Consider the following 6099-nt stretch of genomic DNA (forward strand, 5'->3'; position numbering starts at 1 on the left):
ATTCAACAGATCTCCCAACCCAGCTTGTTTGGTTCAGAAAATGGACGTAGATGAGTGTTGGAGGCCAAAGGTCAAACTCTCCATGGACCAGGCCTCGTCCTTTCTGGGGATGGGAATGGGGTGCAGCATTCAGTTGTGAGTTCTCTGAAAGAAGTACAGGCTTAGCTATTAATGTAGTCGGTAAATAAATAAAGGAGGGCTTAAGCTTAGTGTACAGCAATCAGTTTAGAACTACAGGATAATTAACACAGCGGGAGGCTGCCGTACTGTGGAGTCAGGTTTAAATGAGCGAGTTCACTTTCACTGAGGCAAACTTATTCTACCCCCTGGGGAGCTAAAAACATAGCCCCAGAGGAACCCACAGAGAGGAGAGCAAACTGGGGGGCTGGTCACCCACCTTGGGGTCCAGGGCCTCAGCCAGGCTGGGAGGGATGTGTGTGTGTGTAAAGGGCAGGGCTGAACTGGGGGAGAGCAGAGGTATGAGGAGCTCACCCCCAGTCATGTGTAGTAGCAAAGCCTGTAAATGGACACGCATGGACGGCCACACAGGAATCCTGGCAGTAGTTCTGTAGGACAGGGCCTCTGCACTCCATGTATGGTTACACTGCACGGTGTCTCTCTTGAGCAGGTGTGATTGTGTTCCTGTATCATACATGAGCCCCAGCTTGGGGGGGAGGGCGATTTTAGATAGTTCTCTTAGATGAGAGTCAGACAATATTTAAGCTTTCAAATATAGCCTGGTTTTTAAAATTCCTACTTAGGAGTAGCAGGGGAAGTGTGTGAAATAAGGACCATGGCATTTAATCTCTCCCAGTTTTCACATCTTTAAAGTGGAGATAACATCCATGGGTTGCTGTTGATGGTCTTACAGTGGTATGTGTAACAGTTTTGAAAATAGCATTGTCTTCTACAAATGAAAAAAGCACTTCCTTACCTTTATACAGGTCAGTTACAGGAAACAGGAGAACTTGTGATTTTTTTACTACTACTGAACCTGATCAAAAGAAGGCTGAGTTTGGAGTAAGGACTTGTGGCTTTGCAGTCCGGTTCTACTTTCACTGTTCTCCTGTCCCACCTCAGTGTTAAGTGACCTGGAACGGGTCATTGTCCATGGCTGGGCCTATCCTCTCCTCCTTCCCCATCTCTTCCTACCCCTAATAAAATAAAGTAAACCAAACCAGCAGAGATGTGGAACAATCCCTTCTCTTCCTGGGATGATCTCTCAGGTATTGTGAAAAGAAGGTGATGCATACTCCTCCAGGGGTGGAGAATATTATTAGGGTGTTTGTTGACCCAATTCCATATTTCTTAGGCATGAAGTTACAGGGAAGGTGTGTGTGTATGTGAGAGAGAGAGAGAGAGAGAGAGAGAGAGAGAGAGAGAGAGAGGCCTCTTCCTCCTAAATAACTTGGGAGAAAAAAACTCATGAAAAAGGGATTCCTAAGCCCATCAGATCCTCTGCCGATCCCCCCTCACCCAGGCCTGCTCCTGCTGCCCACTCTTTCGACCTGAGTTCAGACAGGGGCTGGGCCCTGCTGGGGAGAGTGTCTAGAATTGCACTCCCTGCTCCCTACTCCCCCACCCCCAGTGAAGCCGGCAGTGAGTGGCCCTGGGCCGAGCCAGGCTGAGCACTAGGGCTCAGCCCCCTGCTGACCGGGCCTGGGGCCTGGCCTGCCCACGAGGGGGAGGGGGTACAGCTGAGGCCTTCAGCACAGGGGGTGAGGGATTGAGTGAGGCAGGCCACAAAGTGTTCTCAGGCTTGCCAGGCCGGGGCCCCTTTCTCTCCATGAGATCATATCTGGGTCAAAGAGCATGTAAAGCCGGGAGACCCCAGCGGTCACACAAAGCCCATTCAGGCCGGCCCCTATTCACTCCCCTCCTCTCCCCCCGGCCCTGCACAGCCACCTTGGACCCCAGCGCAGCGCCTAAGCTCTGGCTTTGATGTGCTCCAACAGAAAACGGCGATTAAATGTTGTTTTAAAGAGGGAAAGCTCGCTGCCCTCCCATCTGTCAAGAGAAGGCTGAGGCAAGAGGGAGGGAGGCTGGGGGAGGGGCAGCACCGGCCTGGAGGAGGATGTGTTTGTGACTGGGTGTGTGTGTGCCTGTGGGGAACATAGGACTGGCCCAGAGTGCGAACGCATGTGTTTGGAAGCAGTGATGGGGGTGGGGGTGCAAGGAGGTGTCAGAGGAGAGGAACCAAAGCAAAAGGAGAATGGGGGGGGGGGGGAAGGTCACTGCTTAAAGAACAACGACCACAGCTTGGATAGATAAATGATTTTTATTCCCCAAGGTGAGAGTAAAACGGAGAAATACTGAGAAACATCCGCGAGGAAAGGCACCAACAGAAATGTCAAATAGATTCAGAGTAGGGAAAAAACCACCAGAAAGGAGGTGGCTTTGTTCACAAAGCCTAGCACAAGTGGGTAGGGAGAGCTGTCTATCCCCTTCCTAGGCCTGAGCTTTCCCATCTGTGAAATGGGTTTCTGACCAAGTCTTCTTGAGGAAACATCTTCTGGAAAGTTGGCTCCTGGATCAGTTTCTTGAAGAGCAAAGTTTTCTGTGCCTATGGCACACACACATACACACCACCATTTTCCACTCCAAGAAGACAGAACTTAGGGCTATCTCCATTTAGATTATGTCTTCAGCAGCTAAAGTCAGAAAATCAGCAGCCTTCTCTGAAGAAGGCAGGGAGGGCTATTTTTCCCCCTAAAAGAAAATGTTGATTTCCCCCTAAAAGAAAATGGTGATCTGGAACAACACTTTGAAGTTGGGAGGAGAAGGTCAGGGTAGCATGTTAAATACTTTCCTGGCCCCGACCAAGATTTAGCAGTGAGCATTTAAGAATTTCAGCAAAATAGAACCTGTACATAAAACTGTTTATTATCAAGGTCAAATCACGTCCCTGAGCCAGAACAGCAGGAGGATAGAATGAAATCCCTCTGCAATAGATGGAATCTTAGTTGCCAAAACTTGGGGCTCATGGGTTGGTTCCACCCAACATTATCAACCTATAGTAAACTAAAGCCCAGGCCACAGTGAGTGTAAAGGAAACTGGGAGCCCAAGAGTCTTGTTCTATGGAGGAAACTCAGAACAGGAGAGATGCACATCTATCTGGCCTGGAGGAGAGTCACTCCTTCTGAGAGGCAGTTAGGTGTGTAAGGAGGCTTTCTGGCAGAGCCCTAACAGTGTTGCTGTTGTTATTGAGTGTTTCAGTCATGTCTGACTTCCTGTGACTCCCCTAACAATACAAGATGCGTATTTAGTTGCCAGAGTGGACGAGCAAAGGTGGTGCATGGGGTATTTCTGAAAGCATGGAACAAGAGGAGGGGAAAGGGAGGGAGAGCTTAGGAATTAGCTTTGGCCTGAACCCCCTCCCCCTGTAAAGACAGGAAACCTTATCCATTGATCTTTCTGGAAATCTTTCATGTTGAGTAATGATGAGGCTAGGCTTGAGGTCCTGTTGCTTGATTTGCCCGGTTAAGGCAGCTGCCATCCGAAGGTCTATCCTCCCCATCCCCCATACCCTCAAATCCTCGGTCACCCCACAAACAGCCACACACTCCCAAAGTTTATCTTCTATCTTTTGCATTCTGCTCGATAAAAATGGAAGTTTATTACCACCAAGTTTGCTACCAGGATAAAAAGAACTCAGAACTTCAAGACTACAGTCTGGAGATGAATTGGCTCTGGTATCCACCCTTCCCACCCCTACTACACCCCAGCTAGGGAGAAAGGCCCCAAGCTACAAACAGCAGAAAGGACAATTTTTTTTTAAAGGGGGAGAATTTTTTTTAAAAAGTGACAGCCCAGCCAGAGACAACTGAATTAACTTTATTCTTTTTTCTAACTGCAGATTCAAGGTATACAACTGAACATTGCTATTTTTCTTATGAGACTTATAAATAAAAATACAAAAAATGTTCACTACAAAAAAATCTACTGTTAGTAGGATGTAAAAAATATTCTCTTTGCTATAGAAGGCACAAACTTCACTTAGTGACACATGGAGAGAGAAAAAAACCTGCAGCAGTAAATTCATTTTTTTCTTTTTTCTTTTTTTTTCTCTTGTCAGAAACACTGAAGTTACAAAGAAACGCGTCAATCTACACGGAACGAAGGCAGATGCGGAAAGCTGCAACCCGGACCGCACAACTTCGAGCGAACTGCTTCTGTACTAGGACAGAGAGGGCTGGCAAGCAGGACTGACTTCGAGGAGAGAGGAGGGAGGGGAAAAAAGGAAGGAAGGGGGATGGAGACAGAGGAAAGGAAGGGAGAGAAAGGGAAGAAGAGAGAGAGAGGAAGGTGGGAGAAAGACAGATTTGTACAAAAAAAAAGGAACCGGTAAAATTGAAGAAACAAAATTGGGCAACCTCCTAAAATTAGGCTAAGAGGAGGTGCTGAGGTAGACATTAACTAGAACATCAATTAATTAAAAACACTATTTTGTAATACAGAGCGATCGGGACTGGCACTTGTGCTGTCGCGACGTAAGACAAGCCATGAAAACAAAAACAAAAACAACAAAATGAAAACAAAACAAAAAACACCCAAACCAAAAGGCTTAGTTTTGCTTGGTCCAGCAGGGCGGCGGCCCTCAGTGCTATAATTTACATATATATTTATATTTATTTATATATATATATATATATATATGGATAGGATTCCACAGTGTCTTACCATGGATTCTTAACCTTAAAAAGATCATGCATAACACTATGTGAACAAACACTATGATAGACACCAAGAGGTTGGTACCCTGTCTGCACAGTGGGATGGCCCAGGGTGGCCTGGGAGGGAGGCAGTGTCATGCTAGCTGGCCTGTTAGCCATTCTCTTCCCGCCCCCTTCCCCTCATCCCACCTTCCAGTTTCTCCTTCTATCCCCCTCTTCTGGCTCGCTCAAGATTTCTTCACCACCACCATTCACACCAAAGCAGAGTTTGTCTGTGTGTTGTTGCTGTTGCTGTTTTCCTGAAATGTCCAGATAAGTGCCTCCATTCTGCCACTGGGCACCCTGTGCCTGGAAGCTTCAGGGCAACAGAAGGTCCAGGAGGGAGGAAGGAAAGGAGGAAGAACTAGGGACGTGGGGAGACAAAAATGGATCAGGGAAAACAGACCCCAACATTCCCAACTGATCTGACACCTTTTCCCTCTGGGGCACAGTTTGGTCTTTTGTATTATTATTGTTTATTATTTTTGTCCCAGACCACTCACATCCTTGTTCCTTTGGATCCTCCTACATCAGGGCTTCAGAACATGGTTCCAATCTTCCCAAGGATGGAGCTCAACAAAGGCCACCTCTCACTCCCCAAATAGGGAAGCAAGTCCATGGCCCTCCTCCCCTCTCCTGGGACATCCCTGCAGCTGGTTGTACCAATCAATGGATTCTAGAAAGGTACCATACACTTGTGAGGAATTGCAGCAGTTTTTTTTTCTTTTCTTCTAAACATTGGAAAAAAAAAACTGTTCAGGCACAAAGATTAAACAAGCCTATGTTACATCCTTGGATTGTACTGAAATCAGGGAGTCCATAGTGCCCCCTGGTTACTCAACAACTATTTTCTGACCTTTTCAAATTTTTTTTAAACCACCACATCCTTGACAACACAAAGCAGGAGGGGTTTGACTTGTTTATATCTCTCTCCATATATATAGATAGATCTATATATACATATATATAGATAGATATATTTTATATATGTCTATCCTATATGTACATAGGATATTAATGCTTCAAATGATTGAGGGAGCAAACAGGAAAGGCAGCACACGAGTGTGAGGGGAATGCCACAAGTGATCGAGGAGGACCAAAAGAATCACAATCTGTGAGGCCAAAGGAAACTCTCACAACTTTTCTGGCTTTCCATCTGGAAGAGTTTCACTACAAAGGTGTAAGGCAGGAGCCAGCAGGGGCTGGCTGTTAGCAGTAGCAAAGCTGAAAGGGGTTGGGGGGGCGGGGGAGGAGGAGGATGAGAAAGGAGCTGGGGGGGTGAGGAGGGAGAAAGGGGGAGGGGAAGAGAGAGAGACAGAGGAGAGAGGGAGAGACAGAGAGAGACAGAGAGACAGAAGAGAGGGAGAGACAGAGAGACAGAGGAGA

The sequence above is a fragment of the Petaurus breviceps genome, unplaced genomic scaffold, assembly GCF_028583685.1.
Source record: "Petaurus breviceps papuanus isolate PSGF00001 unplaced genomic scaffold, PetGlider_PUasm1.0 91133, whole genome shotgun sequence".
Taxonomy (NCBI): Eukaryota; Metazoa; Chordata; class Mammalia; order Diprotodontia; family Petauridae; genus Petaurus; species Petaurus breviceps.